Here is an 18820-nt window from a genome sequence, read left to right as displayed (position 1 = left end):
TGTACAATCACAGAGGCCATAGGTGACAAAATGTCAGTGGTCTCTGTCTTGGAGATGTCTCTCAAAAAGATGGACAGGCAAAATACAATATGACTGCACTTGTCTAATTTTGACCAAAACAAATGATGCATTAAGCATTTTGGCACTGGATTCTGGTGTCAAAAACACTCCACTGATTGACCTGATAGTGCTTTCAATAAAGGTCAAAATGTCAGACTTTTAGAAGCCTCAATAGACCTTTCTCACACCCAACTGTGCTATTCTATGACTTGCCATGAAAAATGCAGGCAAAACAAATGATAGGGGATTTGGTTCCAATTTGTAAAGGTGTCCTGCTAAGCCGCAGTGAGCCAGCATGCACATACCAGAACCCTGGGACATTAGGACAGTTACACTTGTATTTGGCAAGTCCAAATGTCCTCAGTGAGAAGGCTGCATTGGTACAGTGTTGGGAGGATGATACATCACAATGATGTGTCTGTATAGTTCAAGGGGGAGGAAATGTTGAATTTTTGAGTTAGAGAAAAGGTTGAAAAAGAGAGAATGAACAAGGGTGAACCAAAGAGGAAGGTTGAAAAACAAAGAAGTTTGGAATAGAAGAGAGAAAAAGGCAGAAGATTTATAGAGAAGGAGGAATTGTGAATTAGAGTACATGAAGGACAGGAGTAAGACGTGATGATAAACAGGGGAAAACAGACAAGAGACATAGGAGAAAAGAGAGGGAGCAGAAAGAGAAAGATTTGGAAAAGCAAAGTCAGGTCTACTGTATCTATTAATACCAGAGGAGGGAAGGGAAGCTCTCATGACTTGACAGTATAAATATCCCTCTGTCATCTCCCCCAGGGACCAACACTGATAGCTGTATGAACCCTGTTGTTCCTGCTGTATTGAGCTGTGGGCTACACTATATATATACACAGTATATATGAAAGCATTAGGGTTTATACCTTGGTAACCATGGTGAGTCCAAGCAGGTAGCTGATGCAGCAGATGATAGCGATGAAGATCTCTCTGCGGTAACCCTTCCTTAGGAAGGACGGATACAGATCCACCAGTGATGTGATCTGCCCTTCCACCTCCACAAACTGCAGGGGGACACAGAGACACAGGTGGTGTATGTTGTCCTCTGACAACATGGCCTGCCATTTTAAACTTACAAACTATTAGCTTTATATCTTTGGTTCTCATCCTTTTAGTTTCCTTTGGTATATAAAAGCATTAATTATGTCATATTACAGGATTTACTTCTCTTGCTGTTGTTCGGAGAAACTGAATTTGGCTAAAGCAGCTTCAAAAATTATTCTGGGAAGGTTTAGTGAGCTTACATGATCATTTGTGACACAAAATAGAAAGCCCCAGAAGTAGTTATTTATTTTTTCTTGTTTGTTTACGATGGTAGAAATTCTTGTTTTCTTGTTAGCCAATATAACATGTTAGTGGGCCTCGTTCCCTGATATGTTTGGTTTATTGAAAAAAAATAAGAACATTTGTATTTTGTTTGCCTAAAAATTAAGATGCACTGAAACACCAAAAAGTAATATGCAGCAGAAAGTTTTTTTTAAACACCCTTAAAGTTTGTGCACAGGCTTCTGTAGGCTAGTGTTTTGCTCATGGGCGCCTCAGTTTGTGTGTGTTATCACCACTTCCTTAGTGTCGAGGCTCCTGCAGCTCTAACAGCTGTAAATGTGTGAAAGTTCATGTTTCTGCTAACCTGACTGTCGAGGCCAAGCAGCAGCAGCATAATGAAGAAGAGAATTGCCCAGGCTGTAGGAAAAGGCATCATGGTTACAGCCTTAGGGTAGGCAATGAACGCCAGGCCTGGACCTACAGAGGAAGGGGTGTGGGGTAAGAGCACACAGAGGGGGGGGGGGGGGATGGGGGGTGGGGGAGGGGGGGGGGGGAAACATTAATATCACGATAAGTTCATCTGAGCTGCCTCCCTGTGGGAAGAACAATCCCAAAACACTGGAAATGCAAAACCAGATATAAATGCAAGATCAAACATGGGTTACAATACTGCACACGTGTGTGTGTGTGTGTGTGTGTGTGTTATGTATTTGTATGTAGCTAGGTGTTGTCAATAAATAGGTATTAAGTGTGTCTAACACACATCTTTACTTACCTGTTACTTCCTTCTTTGTAAACATTACTTATGACACATCACTAGTTGTATGCACTTAACACATGACACAATTTCATACATTTATAATGACATAATACAAGGAAAACTTAGAATATTATAACAAAGGAATACAGCACAATAATAAAGAAAATGTATCGCGTAACTGCATCTCTGTGGAAGTAAGTCATGAGAGAAATCGTGAAGCTTCCTATAAATGGATGCATGTAGAGTATGTAATGGATCGTAACTAGTATATGTGTTGTGTGGAGTTAAGTTAATAAAAGACCATAGATTATTGTAAACATTGCAGCAATTATATGAAATATTTAACCTACTTATGCTTGATTCCCATTTTCCTGGCAGCTAAAGACAATCAACTGCTAGAAAAAGTTAATGGAGTGTAATCTTGTTTCTTAAATTGTTTAGTTAAGTATGCCTACACCTACGTCACTCTAGCTATTTTGCATCCCTGACTGAATTAAGCATGATATGAGGAATGCAAAATGGCCGTAGCAAAACAGAAGCAGGTGCAAACTGGGATGTCAAATAAAAAGCAAAAGTGTTTTTCCCCCCTGAGGTCTAATTTGACATTGATGCTACATTGGGAACTGTAAAACAGAAGTTAAGAAACAAGGAAACAGCCGTAACAGCAAAACAGCATTGCAGCTGATAGCAAGATGTCCAAATATGTTCAGTTTTTGTTGCAAATTATGACAAGGCATCCAACCAAACACCGCGTTGACTCCAAAAATAGTACCAATTTCCATTCCCTGAGGGGAAATGCTAGCAGAACGTTAATAAAGTAGATTAACTCATGAAATGGGATCCACATTAAACAATGTGATAAATCATTAATTGACTGTACAAAACATAAAACACTACATATTAAAACTAAAGTTCTCATAGTGTATTTATTTTTATTTTTAGTACAGTCTTGGATCAAGAGAAGCCGTAGCATGTGTGCTTCTATTGCAATGTGAAAAACAGCATTGTACACATGTTTTCTCTGTGTATTCAGTTAGCATAGTTTCTCATGCTGAAAACATTCATTTATCCGTCAGCTAATTCACAATCAAGCAGTCGTGGTTAAAGCAGACTTACTTGTGATGTTCCTAGACTTTCAATAACTCTATTCTTGTGCCCACAGCACATGGACATGGACACACTTTCTCAGGCTGGAAAATGACCTCTTCTTTAGCTATCTCTATTCTTTGGTAACCTGTGGAGCATCAACCCACTCGCTAAACACAACACTGATATTGGAGAATTCTACTCAAATTCATTTGGCACTGGATGTAAATTGGAGACTACAGAATTGTTCAATATTGGTATTGACTGGGCTGGCAGCATGGACAGTGTTTGAGTTAGCAGAATGCGCTAATCTAAATTTACTTTTGTCAACCTGGATGATCTTGGGGCAACAGATGAAGCCTGGATTTCAAAAAGCATTTGATGCTAACAACATCATTGTTCTGTGGCAGTTCTATCATTTTGCTGCAGTTCAGCAAAAATGACACGTTTCAAGTTTGTGTCTCTTTTGATGTCAAACAAGATGTCTAAGATGTCTAACAGAAGCATGTCAAATCTAGAAAAGAGGCGATTCAAACTTTCCAAACAAGTCCCATTAGTTCTAGTTTCACTTCTAGTTTCACTTCTATGTTGGTGTCTTAACACCTTTCTTTGAGTGTAATCTGGAGTATATTTTCAAAGAATGAGCCAACATGAATCTTTAATCTGCTTTGGGATGTGAAAAACAAGTCTTAATGAAGCCCTTGTGTGATTCTTATGTAAAAAACAGGCATGACTTCCACCTTAAACTGGGCTAACTTTGTCTCCTCACAAAAACTAAAGTTGCATTTGCAGCTTCATAGAGTAATTGTAAGATATCATAAGGTAACACTGTATACTGTAATAGATACAGTTTAAGTCCATGGAAATTATGTTGGGACTTACGGTTGCATGAAAGCTTTGGAAAACACCTCAGTCTCATTTTATCATGAAAAGACGTTTTCTTACTTTGCTGAAATGTTCAGTAGTTCATGTTTACCGTGGAGTTTTCATGGCTGTGGGGCCCTTCCATAAATTACAAAAAGATGAAGTTGCCAGATCTAGAAAAGAAACCTTTTGTAGAAAAAAGGACTAGTCCCATATGCCAATGTGTCACTCAAATAGATAGGAACCACAACAATGGTGACGTCAGTTTGTCACATGTAGGTAGAAGAGGAACCTCTCAGGACCTAAACTCTGATAGCATATTTAAGCTGGCACTCTGGCACTGTAAATCATCACACAGCTAGTTCTAAGGATACATTCTAGCTGATTTTTTAAACGTCTTTTTAAAATGAATATTTTCCCAAAATGAACTTTTGTATTATCATTACTCACCCCCTGTTACCGGGAATTCTTGAAGAACAACTGTTTTTTCTCGCATGTCTCCATAGTGAACCAACAATCAAAAAACAGAGAAAAATCTTGATGAATTGAAGTAAATGGAGACCGCATTTAACAACAGCAAAACTATTTCAAAACATCCATTTACGTCAACTCTCTCACAACTCCATCCATCCATCATCTGTAACCCGGGGGGGGGTTACAGATTACTCTGTTTTCAGATTCTCCATTCACCGTGGAAGCATGCGAGAAAAACAAAGTTTTCTCCAAGAATTCAAGGCAACATAATGTGAGTAGTTGATATACAAATAGTCATTTTGTTGGTCATTTTGTAGGTGAAGTATTCCTTTAATGTCTCTAACTGTTGCTCTTCAAAATCAAAATCATTTTCCAACATCTGTGTCTTAGCCTTAGTCCATTCAACTCGCTTTGCTCGAATGATGCACTAATAAACCGATCAAATATGTTCATATTTTATCACATTCTGCTTTTGTCAAGTAGTGTTTGATTGCGGAAACTTCCATATTCCGATGCCGTCATTTGTATCTAATCAAGGAATACATTTTATACCAAGTTGCCATTCAACTGAAAAAGAAACATATTGGCTAATTGTCTTTAGGGATTCATTGCTGTTTTTCTTTGTAATTACTGTTGTTTTATTTGTTAACCAGGAAGCAGCGCCCACCATCACTGCCGCCTTTACAGAACCCTCGTACCTGACTCTGCCACATCAGCAATGTCCACCCCTTGCTCTTGTGCCATGAAGCCCAGGACGGAAAATATTGCGAAGCCAGACACAAAACTGGTACCACTGTTGAGGGCTCCCAGCAGCAAACAGTCCCTATGTCACACATATGTCATGAGGAGGATTTGTTAATGAACACACAAGGATCCCTTCACTCCCCTCTCTCCCCTACCGCTAACCCCCTTACTGAAAACGGATAACCCTCACCTGTAGCAGTTGTATTTGTACTTGTTGTAGCTCCCCAAGGAAGTCATGGCGCCCAAACAGATGGCATAGGAGAAGAAGATCTGGGTGCCGGCGTCAATCCACACCTGTCAAATAGAGAGAGAGAGTGGGGACAGAAAGGCTGAGGCCTGCTGATCAGGGGAAGCACAGGGCAGGAGTAGCGTGGAGAAGCTAAAGGGGGAATTAAGTCATGGCTAACACCAGGTGTGTTTCCATTCAATCGTCAAGCGAATGTCAAGTTTGTATCCATCTAATGCTTTGGAGCAAATAAAGTTCAAAACTGAAACTTAATTAGAATTGTCATATTCATACAGGTACATAAATGAAATGTGACCTCTGCATTTAAGCCATCCTAAGCATTTAGGAGCAGTGGGCTGCTGTATGGCTGTAATCCGCCAGTAAACACAGTAGAAGAAGTACAGGTTATCAATCGGCTTAGTTATCTAAACATCTACCAAAGAGAAATGAAGAGAGGTCTTCGAGAATTTGTTTCCATTGGGCTAGTTTGAATTGTTCTTTTATGTCAGCTAGTATTGGTCATGTTTCATGTTGTCCGGAGACAGAGACGAGCATTTGCAGATTATGGGAATATCCAAGAAGAAGCAGACAGCAGATACAGCTGATCAGTCATGTGAGTTCAATGTTACATACAAACGATACATCAAAATGAAATCTGTAACTGGAATCACAGCTACTGATGGACTAGGGAAGTCAGGGTCTGTAGTAATTCTGTTGTGACTAAACTATACCCGACGTTACTGAATGTACGCCCACTGCCTCTCAAAGTGGCATACATTGTTGTATTCTACCAATGGATGTAGGTTAGATTAACATTAATAGATGCCACGGTTTCCAATTCAATGTTGTCCACTTTATGTGCAGCCAGACAGACGTTTGACTTGTTCAACAGGGAGCAACCCGCATAGATGTTTGACTAGACACAGTGACTATAACAGGAGCCCACTGATGGGCTTTTCTCACTCAGGCAGCACAGGGGGGCACCTACCTCTGGGTCCTTCAGACGAGCAAGGTCAGGGTACAGGTAGAACTTGATGCCTGCATAAGCACCCGGCAGTGTCACACCACGAATCAACAGCACAATGAGCATGACAAATGGGAATGTGGCTGTGATGTAGACCACCTGAGGGAGATTCAAAAACAGAAAAGCAAGGTCACACATTATGGAGACACTCTAAATCATCCAGTCTGTATTATTCTACAAGGTCACACCTTATGGAGACACTCTAAATCATCCAGTCTGTATTATTCTACAAGGTCACACCTTATGGAGACACTCTAAATCATCCAGTCTGTATTATTCTACAGAGGAAGGCTATTACCTGAAACTCTGAATGTATGAACTTATTGAAACATTCTTGGATTATGACAAGAACAGACCACAGGCTGTCCCTTAATATCAATAGCAGTGTATCATTTTCTGCTGTTTGGAAAGTGGTGACCACAGTTGGCCTTGCAGGAGTGACTTTATTACCAGAGTTACAACTTGGAGCAACCAGAGAGCATAAATCAGGCCAGACCAATCAATAAATGGTGTTGAGGTTATAAAAAGAGCAGTCTTGGCTTGACTGAGCTGCCTCTGGTCTCGGGCGAGTGCTTGTTGTTGCTGTGGCAGCAACTGAACAAGGTGTGAAATGTTTCCTGAATGCATTCATCCAAGGCTACATCCATCTGCAAGTACTGGACAAACAACAGCCATCATCCCAGCCCTACTTTGTTTTTCTCTTGTTAAGCTATCAAAAGGAGACATATGTATACTGTAATACAGAATATGAATCCTCAAAATGTCAGACCATTTCTTTCACATTTAGATAATTACACAATGCCAATTGCACATATCAATAAGTGAAAGATATTGCTGTAGCGATATGTTTTAAAAACAGTGTGTCCATTCCATAGTTATTCCAGATGAGAGCACTGTGTTTTAAACTGTAAAATGTCCCGCTGTTTCCTGTTCAACTTGCATACATTGGAGAACATTCAAACCGTTGGTTTTCTGTATGGAAGTCTTAAAGATCAGCTGATATACAGTATATGTCGGAGGAAATACTGCTTGGAAGCACAGTATCTTTGGGAGGATCTACAAGAGCAAAGTGGAACCAGATGTTGGCCTGACAGTATTGAATTATTCCTCCTGAGAACTACTGCCACCCAAGTCAAGCCTTGCCTAAATAAACACATCAGCTCAGATCAGACTATTTGTAATGCTATTTTTTGTGTCTTTCAATTATTCTGATGTCTGGGCTCAAAAAAGATTGTTCAATTTCTGTTTTATCAAACAGGGAAAGAGAGATTTAGACCCACAAAACTGGAAGCGCAGGCATTTGCCACTTCCTCAGCCCACCCAGGCCTTTAGAAAGACTTGACTTTCCCTGCTCTCAGTTTGAACATAGCCCCTATTGTCCTCTTGGTAAGACCACAGTGAACAAGTCTATGAGCATCACCCTGTCATGGTTTCCGGCAGCCACGTATGATAGAGCAATGCTAAAAGTTGGCATTTCAGTTTTTGAAACTATTTCTAGTTCAGCAAGTTGAAGAGGGAACAAAATCTTGGTTTTCTTGATTGACAGTGTAAAACACAAGCAGTAATAAAAAAACAATAAATACAGGACAGTAGAGGGTAACAGGAACATTGATTTACCTTGCAGTGGACTTGACTCCCTTCCAGATGCAGAAAAAGCAGATGACCCAGACGAGCAGTAAACACAGAGCCAGGTCCCATTTAACAGGACCGATATCCTCTATACCATTGGAGATACCCAGCACATTATGTCTGCAACATAGAGGAAAGTTCTATGAGCGTGCGTGTCCATCTGTGCAATCATAGCACTTCATGACACGGTGACCAAAAGCTAGAGACCATTTAATCAATTTCAACTTATTGGAAGTGTTTCTATGTGTAATGACCAAATAACTGAACAAGACCCATTTTTTAGGCCAAAATGTTCCACTAAACTTTCATGAAGTGAAAACACACGGTGAAAGGGTTAAAGTATAAGACTGGACGACGCCGTGGTAGCATCAATCACAAGGTCAGCCACGTCCTGAACCATACCTTACTACTTTATGTTCTACTGCACTGTAAATGGGACCATCATTTACTAATATGAACATCACGATGTATTGAAGAAGACTTAAAAATAGTGATTGAGACCATAAACAAATGTTTACAATTTACTGAGGTAATAAATCAAATGAGAAGTAGGCCCATTTTCTCATAGACTTCTTTAGCAACCAGAGGAGTCGCCCCCTGCTGGCTGTTAGAAAGAATGACAGTTTTAGGCACTTCAGCACTGGCTTCACTTCTCAGACCCGGAGGTTGCCCACTGGTGCAGCCAGGACCTTTAGAGCTGACACAGCGCTGTGGAGATAGGTCTGGGTATGCTAGACTAGACCTCAACTAAACAGAACATGACACATCACATATGATGAAATGTTGTGTGGTTATGCAAGTGAGCCTGTATGTGTGGTCTTATGGAACTCACTCCCAGAACTCGGTGACGGGGGGAGGTGAAGTTGGAGGCGTTGGCAGCAGCCAAAGGGATTTGTTCTTGCGGTAGGTGTCCTCGATGCAGCGGGGAGTGTTCCAGGGCTGATTGCACTTGGCCCAGGGCAGCTCCGGCTGAAAACACTGAAACGCACACGTAAAAAAACACAAGTTCCATTGAAGTCAACTTAGCTTTGAGACTTTGCGTCCCGATTGGCTGGCGTGTGTTTTCATAGTTCCACTCGACAGTTTAACCTCTTTGAAATCATTGACTAAAGACATACTGGGTGAATGGAGCTTCTGTTTTTGTCAATGATAGGTGGTCATGGCCTCAGTGTGATAACATACTCTAAGGTGTCCTGATATAGAAAATAATAAACCCAAGACACTTCCAACTGTGTACCAACAAATAATGCATTCTATTATGTTTGTACCAAGTTTGGCAGCTGAGTTTTTCCTCGGGGATTCAACACCTTCTGTCCTTTAGTACCATAAATATGAACCACCTTCATTGTAGTCTGTCAAGACTCAAAAGGCCCCTGCTCGGGGTTACGGGGCAACATCACAGGGATTTAGGTTATTGGATCAGCCTTAAAGCAGTTCTCAAAGACTTCAAGGAGGCTGTAGGATAGATAACAGAGTACTCTGAACATGGGGCATTAATATGAACACTGTTCTTTGCTAACATTTTACTGTACTTCAGTTCAAATACAGCACAGCAGTTGGTTTGGTTTCATTTGTAACACGTTTAAACGCTTGTTGCCACAGTGAAAACTCAGATAATGCTACAAAACATGATCAATCTTTTCCCAGTTTCTGTGATTCTTCTCTTTTTTTCTACTTTATATGTTCTAGTTTGACTTTACTCAGTTATTACATTTATTTGATGTTACATTTGCTTCTTTACTCTCTTTTTCTCTCACAAGTGCAACATAATATATTAGAACAGCCATTTGGCCCTCTAGGCAGACTGAAGAACAACACAGATTATTATTTCCATCAATACACACACATGCACTTTGTTGAGTGAGATACGATAAGTTATTGATTGAATCTTGTATGCTTTGACCTGATACACAAACACATCCCTATATATTATGTATATACACACACACACACATACACAGAGATCTTCATACTGCTGCGTGCGGGCATTAGCGACACTGGATCGGCCAAATTGACCTGATACACTCTTGGAAAGACTGAGTCATTACAAAAGCAAAAGTGATGTTTTTGGACTTGATTTATATTTTGTCAAACAAAAGAGAGTTTTGCAAAAATAGCAATATATATATATATTTGACTTCCAATCAAGTCTCCGCATCACCTATAAACTCCTCCTTTTCACATACAGATCCCTCCATGCCCTTGTCCCTCAGTACCTAACCGACCTTCTCCACCCCTACACTCCATCCCGGAAACTACGATCCTCTGACACTTGTCTGCTCTCCATCCCCCACACCCGGCTGAGAACATTCGGCGACAGAGCCTTCAGCGTCGCGGCCCCCCACCCTCTGGAACTCTCTCCCTCCTGAAATAAGAAATGCTTCACCCTTGGACACTTTCAAAAAACACCTCAAACACCACCTGTGCATCAAGGCCTATGACCTCACATCACTCTTTTAATTACTTAGCTTATAGTTTCTCCTCTGTGTTATTTATTAGTATGATTTTGTGTGGCCCCTTTGTAAAGCGTCCTTGGGTTTCTGAAAGGCGCTATATAAGTCCAATTTATTATTATATTATTATTATTATATATATATTATAATATATTCCTTCTAAAAAGCAGGAATAATGTGGTTGGCTTACATTGTGTTCATTGGATGGGTAGGAAATTATGATTTAAGCGTCTTTGAGTTCCAGAAAAGCGTTTAAATGAATTTATTATTATTATTATGATTTACTTTTTATTAAATATTCATTTTGCTGCTCCACTGACATTCCTGCTAGCCAGTACGTAGAGGGTTGAAAATCAATAAACATCCTGCAGTATTTCTACAATGGAAGTCATTTCTGGATGGAAGTGATAGAAAAGGAAATGAAAGAGAGATGACTTTTTATTTTTCCCCCCAACCTACCTGGAACAGGTAGTAGAGGCCCCCAAGCCAGGATGACGATGTAGTAGATATTCAGCAGGGACACGATTATAATGGAGGCATAACCAATACCTGGAGAGAGGAGGGAGGAGGGAGGTCAAGGGTCAAAGTGATGATACAAGAAGACTTCAGCTGAAGGTCACAATGTCATCAACTTTTCTGGTAACATGTCAGCAGAAGAGATAGCAACAGATATAGATAATACAAGTAAATAATGACCTAAACTGAACCCTCTTCATGTTCATCACTTCACAATTTCATCATGTCAGAAAATTTGTGTGAAATTGTCATAATTAGCATTTTAATTCTTGAGTTATGGCCAAAAGTGTAATCCAGTCACTTCCACACAGTGAGGCATACATCTTATTAATTAAACACCGGTATCGGATCAGTACTCTGAATCGTCAAATACCCAAGGCCCAGGTATCGGATCAGTACTCTGAATCGTCAAATACCAAGGCCCAGGTATCGGATCAGTACTCTGTATCGGCCGATACCCAAAGCCCAGGTATCAGCTCAGTACTCTGTATCGGCCGATACCCAAAGCCCAGGTATCGGTATCAGGAATGAAAAAGTTGGATCGGTGCGTAAAGTGGATGTTTTGATGGAATGAAATTCCCTCCAGGCGTTTCTGCCATATTGCTCTCAAGAGAACGGAACGGATGTAACATCACAGTGACCTTGAAATCAGATCACTTCATCCTGGAGTACAAGTGGACATTTATTCCCTCAAGGTGTTCCTGAGATAACAAGTTCACAAGAATGGTTGGGACGGACGAACAGATGGACGTACGGACGGACGAACAGATGGACGTATGGACGGACAACCCAGAAACAGAATGCTTCCAGCCACGGCTGCTGCTTGACGCCGAGGCATCAAAAGCAACAACATCTGGGGCTTAAACTGAGGGCCAAATAGAGGATACTGACATTTCCACGGTCAACTTCTTCAAACCCCCTCCATTTCAACACGTTCGTCCCTCTAGTGTCACATTTAGTGCAACAGGAAGGTTTTTAGTGCTGAACTTGGATTGTCCAGAAAACAGGATTTAACAGGAGTGAGTTCATGATGAAACAAGTGTCACATTTCATGAAATGATACCGGACACAGATGATGTTCGGTGGATAAAAGATACATACTAATTGTGTATCTTCACTTCACTTTCACAAACAATTGTTTGTACATTTTTTCTCGAGAGATGAACAGGATGACACTTAGATTTGTGCTTTTGTTTGAGCCTGTTGGTCGTCCTCGTTGATTCTGCCAGAGCCACGTTTCTTCAGACCCACACAACTGTGTTATATAAACATGGTCCTCAGGCTAAATGGCATGGAAATGCTATAAAATGATGTCAATCTGATGCAGTGCTTTAAGAGGTTAAGAAATTGAATATAAAAACTCAAATGTCAGTAGCATCCATGTTGATATATTTCACATTAGCATAATTACACAGAGTACATTTAGTCTCCTCGAGGTCTACAGCAATCAGCTTTTACTGCGTCGATACTGGCCTTGAGACAGAACTGGTGGTAAACACAGGATCAGGACTGTGTGTGTGTGTGTGTGTGTGTTTCTACTACACAAGGATATAAAGATAAGAAAATGGGAACAGGTGTAGGAGTTGGGATTTGGGTCCAGATTGGAACATGGATTAGGTTTTAGGTTAAAGGTTAAGTAATGATTGTGGTCAATTGAGGGTCCTCACAAGTATATTAGTACAACTTCTGTGTGTGTGGTTTGTGTACTAATCAGTTAGAACACACTGCTGACAATTAATGTCCTTCAACGTCATTGGCCATCTGTGTGTGTGTGTGTGTGTGTGTGTGTGTGTGTGTGTGTGTGTGTGTGTGTGTGTGTGTGTGCGTGTGTGTGCATGTGTGTGAGAAAGTGTGTGAACGTGTGAACTATTCCATCATGTTCTTTTAATCACTCCGCTAATTAGCAGCTGCCAAGCATCTCCATACTAAACAAACAGACACACACCTACACACACAGACACACACACACACACAGACACACACATACACACACAGACACACACACACACACACGCCTACACACACAGACGCACACACACCTACACACACACACACACACACCTACACACACAGACACACACACACACACACACACACACACACACACACACACACCTACACACACACACACACAGACACACACATACACACACCTACACACACACACACACACACACACACACACACACACACACCGACACACACCTCCACATGAAGACAATCACGTGCTCGGATCACAAGGAACAATGCCGATCAACCAAACATGCGACCTCCTCCATGATGTCATTTCTTGTGCACATTTGCTGACCTCGGCTGACCTCGCTCAGTGTTTTTTTACATTTACAACTGATCCTTTAAACGTACATAACCACTGAAAGAATATCTAGTGTCACTTCCCACGTGATGCTTCCCAGTGGAATGTGGAAGGATAGAGTATCTCTGCAGGATTGAGCCTGAAGAAAGAACTGTCTGTAATATTGTTTAGTGTCATGGTGATACAACTTGGTGCTATTGGCCTTCTTAGAAAAAAAATTTCATATCTGCCAATAAATCCCTGAAATATTGGTCTTGATCATGCAGATATTAAATCAACCAAATAATCAGTACTATACTGGTTTTGAAGGAAACCCTAAAACCAGAACTGATCTTTTTGATAAACCCTGTCACTGACAAGAAAAAAGCTCAGAAAAACGCTGAACTTGTTTCACAGAGTCAGGCTGAGGCCACTCCAGTACTGTCTTGACCTTGCTGGGGTCCATCCTCACGCTGCCCTGTGATACAATATACCCCAAAATGCTGACTGTGGAGGTGTGGAACACACATTTTTCTGCCTTGACGTAAAGTTGGTGCTCCAACAACATCTTCAGCACAAGATCTACACATGCTCCTCGTAGGACTTCGAAAAAATAAGGATGTCATCCAAGTAAATGTAAAGAAATTGTTCCAGCATGTCCCTAAGAACATCGTTAACGAATGCCTGGAAGACTGCCGGAGCATTCGAAAGACCGAAAGGCATGACGGGGTACTCGTCATGCCCTTGATGGGTGTTGAACGCCGTCTTCCACTCATCCCCCTCACGTATGCGCACCAAGTTGTAGGCGTTCTTAAGGTCCAAATTGTTGAAGATGGAAGCACCTTGCAAGCGCTCAAACGCCGTGCACATGAGGGGGGTAGCGGTTCTTCACAGTGTTTAAGATTTTGGGCCAGGGTTGAGTCAATGAAACTAGCAGCCACAACTGAATCTACAAAAGCGGGAAGATTGTATTTGTCATACCAAATGACAATTCAGCGGACAGAAAGGTGCGGTTATTGACTATCGGGAGGGGATTATTCAGACTCTGCAGAACCTCCTCGTTCTGATGAGTCTACTCGTTTCCCAGTACCTCTTTCTTCTGCATTACTGGGCACGTACGAATGAAGTGGCCAGCCTTCCCACAGTACAGACAGGACCACTGTTCATCCGCTTCTCTCTTTCTGCCCGACAGAGCCGTGTGTGCCAGTTTGCATGGGTTCGTCACTGATCGAAGGCCCCCGGAGTGGTTTGGGCGTGTGAGAGATGATGAGTGAGAGATGCCAAAATCCATCTCCGACATAGGGCTGGCATGAACATGCTTTCTCTCTCTGATGCGTTCACAAATTCGATTATCTACCCGAATCGCCAAGGAAATCAGTTCCTCGAGCGAGTTGGGGACATCGCGGGAGGCTAGCTCGTCTTTAACCTTCTCTGATAAGGCATGGATAAAGGTGGCCGTCAGAGCTTCCCGGTTCCACTCTGATTCAACAGCTAAGGTGTGGAACTGAATAGAGAACTCCGCTAAACTGGAGGAGCCCTGACGTAACCCAATCAGACGTTTGGCCGCTTCCTGGCCGCTTATATCGCAGTCAAAAACTCTCCTCATTTCGGCCACGAAGAGGGCGGCATCAGAACAGGTCGGAGTCTGTTTCTCACACAGTGCAGTAGCCCAAGAAAGAGCTTTATCTGAGAGAAGCGATATAATATATGCCACCCGGGCTCGTTCTGTGTAAAACATGGAGGGTTGTAACTCGAACACCAGGCTACATTGGGTAATAAACCCTTTGCATTTCCCTGGATGCCCGTCATAGTGGGCAGGTGTTGGCATCTTGGGTTCACTGGCTGCTATGGAACTGTGGGGCGGAGCTGGAGGTGCTTTGAGGATTACTGAATTTGGTGCTTGGATTCCGGGTGGAGTCTGCCCAGCTTTCTGCAACTGGGTAAGTATTTCTCGCAACATATTATCATGGAAAACCTGTTGTTCAGCGATGGCACGTAGCATCTGCTCATGGGAGCCTAACAGGGCTCCCATGAGCTCCCAACGCCATGTAAATATCGTATTCTTCTGGTTGTTGATTGGTAATGACCCCAGGGAGGATGGCCTCCCTTCGAGCATCATTTTACATATTTTGGCCAATCACAGATTAGCATGTGAAAAAAATTAATGTATTGAATTGATAGAAGAGGTCCTGCCTCAAGGCGGGACAGCACCCGCTCGTCCTCCCTTGCCCCAACCATCACTTTCTTACCTGCCCTGCAGGTGTCACTGTTGAAGCATTTCAATTAGAATTTATTAAATGATGGATTTTTTCCAAAAGATGAGAGAAAAATATTTTATAAATGACTATAAATGATGAGATTAGGTACTGGTGTATGTCAGCTAATTAATTGTATTAATATTTGAATCTCCTCCTCTGCCTTTAATCAACCTCCTCTGCCTCGATGGACCAGCCTCCACTGATGTGCTCCTTCCTGGATGCAAAGACCAACACATACATGTATGTTGGTGGAAACAGTTGTTATGAGTGTAATCGTTGTCGGTGTCAATCATTTGTTGTTTAATTGAAATAATCTGCCTGTTCCCAGGTTTAGGCTAATCACATGTTGCCTGGTAATTAGATTGAATTTGGTTTTCCATTGAGTGTTCAGTCATTGTGTTCATGCTGTGTTAGCCACTTTCAGTTTGGGACGGAATCAATCAGTAGTGACCGGTGTACAGCGTCCATCCTGTGTATATCATTTTCAGTCTGCACAGAAGCTAAGGGCGTTCTAACTTGAAGAGTTGTTTTTTCTGTAGATGGACTTAGAACAACCTGTACAGCTGCTCTGATCTCATCAGCGTATTTTGTATTTTTAAGCCAAACCCTGTTTTTTTAATAAACCTAACCAAGTAGTTTTATTGTGTTTTATTTTGTTTCAATTTACAACGTTAACCATGTGTTTAAAACTGTTTAAAACTGTTTAAAACTGCGGCTGTAATCCTGTAGAAAATACATTTCCCTGGAAACCTAATTGAGAATGCAGTTTATTTGTATGGAACATCATTGTATATGAGACAGGGCTGACTGGGATGGACAGCAGCAGCTCTGATTGGCCCGGTTGTTTCTTATGAGCACAACACGAGACCCCTTTCAATCCATGAAAAATCAGAGATGTCTGGAACCACATGTCTCCATTCTCTCTTTCTCATTTCACTTCAAATCCATAATTCTCTATTAGCATGACAAGACTTAACATTAATATTTCCAGACCATGTTTATAGAGGCTCTCCATCATCTATCTCATCTATCGAACTGTTCTTATTCTCCCTCTCTCTTTTCCTGCTTTCATTCTTTTTATTTTCCATTCTCTCCTCATTTCTTCCATTCTCTCTCTCCCTTTTCAGTCACTGACTCCTCTTCTCTGTCTCACTCTTTTCCTCTCAGTCTCTCCTTTTGTCCATTCACCCTCTCTCTTTGCCTTTATTTATCTCTCGTCTTCTTATCAGTCCATCTCACAGCTCCTTGGATCTCGCTGCTCTGCTTCTTTTCTTTCTCTCTCCTCATCTCTCTGATGTGTTGTCTCACTGTTGCTGTAGCAACGTATGATTTGGGACACTGTACACCGTCTCCGGTGTGTGTGTGTGTGTGTGTGTGTGTGTGTGTGTGTGTGTGTGTGTCTGTGTGTGTGTCTGTGTGCGAGACAGTGGAGGGATAATGTGTCTGAAAGGAAGAAAGTGAATGCGAAAGCGAGAACAGCAGCATAAGTAAATAATGAAATGAAGATAATGAAACGAAAAACGGTTACGGCAATACGATTACTGAAGTAAATTTACACATGAGGTCGAATTGGACGTTTAGGTCTGTTTGCTCAAGACCAATCGCCAGTATGAATATGAAAAAGGAAAAGAAAAAAAATAGTTAGAGCAGATAGTGATTTATCCATTAACCTTAATCAGCTGCTAGTGAACAGGAGGAGAGGGGGGAGGTGAGAAGAAGTGATGAAAGGAAGGAAATATGATGGAAGAAAGGAGGAGATAGTAGAGGTTAGACTGAAGAAGGAATGGCTGAACAGGCAAAACAGAAAACAACACGTCTCACTCCTCCCAGAAGTCAAATCACGGAATACATCGAAGAACTCTAAATGTGCTTTCTGAGAAGAGAGAAGGTTTTCACGGGAGAGGAGGTGAGAGCTTGAGAAGATTGAAGCAGAATAGAGGCCGCAGTGTGTTGGTGTACCAGTGCAGGCCGGTTGCCTGGTAACGGTTGCAAGGTAGAGTCTCAGCGGTCTGATTGGAGGAGAGTCTGGTATGACTCAGCCTTATGTTGCACAGCCATTCCTCTGTGAAAAACAACAGAGGTCTGGAAAAATGGAAGCCCAGTTGGACGGGAGAAGGCTGGCGACACCGTGCTGTGTGCTCATCAGTCGTCAGTGAGATGCCACGAGGGGGGTGGGGGGGGCAGTGGGTGGAGCTATAGTCAGAGCTGTGGGTGGAACTGACTACAACAGACCACAGTTCCATCAACTATTGCAATACGTTGGTTGTGTTTGCAGAGGAGCGCGTACTATAAACAATAGTTTGACATCTACTGTATCCAGTATAATATGGATGTAATATAATGTGTATCATGTGGCCAGACTAGAACTAGAGTGCTATTACATACACCCTCTGAAGTAGACAAAACCTTCCACAAGAAATATATTTTTTAAATCTTCACAAAGAATAAAACACTTGATGTGATCATACAAAGAATTGTAGTTTTTGGACAAAAACATACTTTGAACAAATGATAAACCTTCAATACCAGATGTTTTGGCCCCCAGGGGGCTGCACCAACAAGTTGGGTACAGAACATTGACTCCTTTTAAGTTGAAATAACAAACAGTTGTATTGTTATTATCATTCATTTGGAGTTGTGTTTCTGTCAAATGTTACGCCAATATTCTCCCTTTTTCAGCTCTGGTTTTGGTCTCTACCAACAGCAGTTAGTTTACAGTGGGATTTTAGAGTTGTCTTTGCTGAGAACAGCTGCCAACTGTAAAAGCTATGAAAGTGTTGAGAGTGAACCAGAACAGTAATGTTGTGGGCCGGACAGCTAAACTCAGTATGAAGCTGTGTATAGCCGAGGGGAGAGGCAGATTTAGTCATAATTCTCTGTAGGTTTATCACTACAAGCCAACCCTTTCACATTGTCACATACGACAAACTACTTCATATCCACTCAAAGTTATTTCAATCTCTGTGTTCAATTTATCAATAAATTTGCAAGATTGTTTAATGTTTTTTGATAACTATGCACAACCTCATCCAAGTTATTAAAACTTTAAAAGAACTCCGTGGACCATACACAACATTTAGGGTTTGAGTTTGGTCTCCTCCATGGTGTTCAGTGAGGGGTTTCCAGGAGCAGCGTCTAAGAGTCCC

The 18820-nt window shown here is 41.6% G+C and overlaps 1 pseudogene; it reads right to left on the bottom strand.

Moving 5' to 3' along the window:
• The window catches only part of LOC119490172, a 49666-nt pseudogene that overhangs the window by 17699 nt on the left and 13147 nt on the right, over nucleotides 1-18820 (bottom strand).

Source organism: Sebastes umbrosus, chromosome 1 (genome assembly GCF_015220745.1).
Source record: "Sebastes umbrosus isolate fSebUmb1 chromosome 1, fSebUmb1.pri, whole genome shotgun sequence".
Lineage (NCBI taxonomy): Eukaryota > Metazoa > Chordata > Actinopteri > Perciformes > Sebastidae > Sebastes > Sebastes umbrosus.
This window is presented reverse-complemented; position numbering and strand designations above follow the sequence as displayed.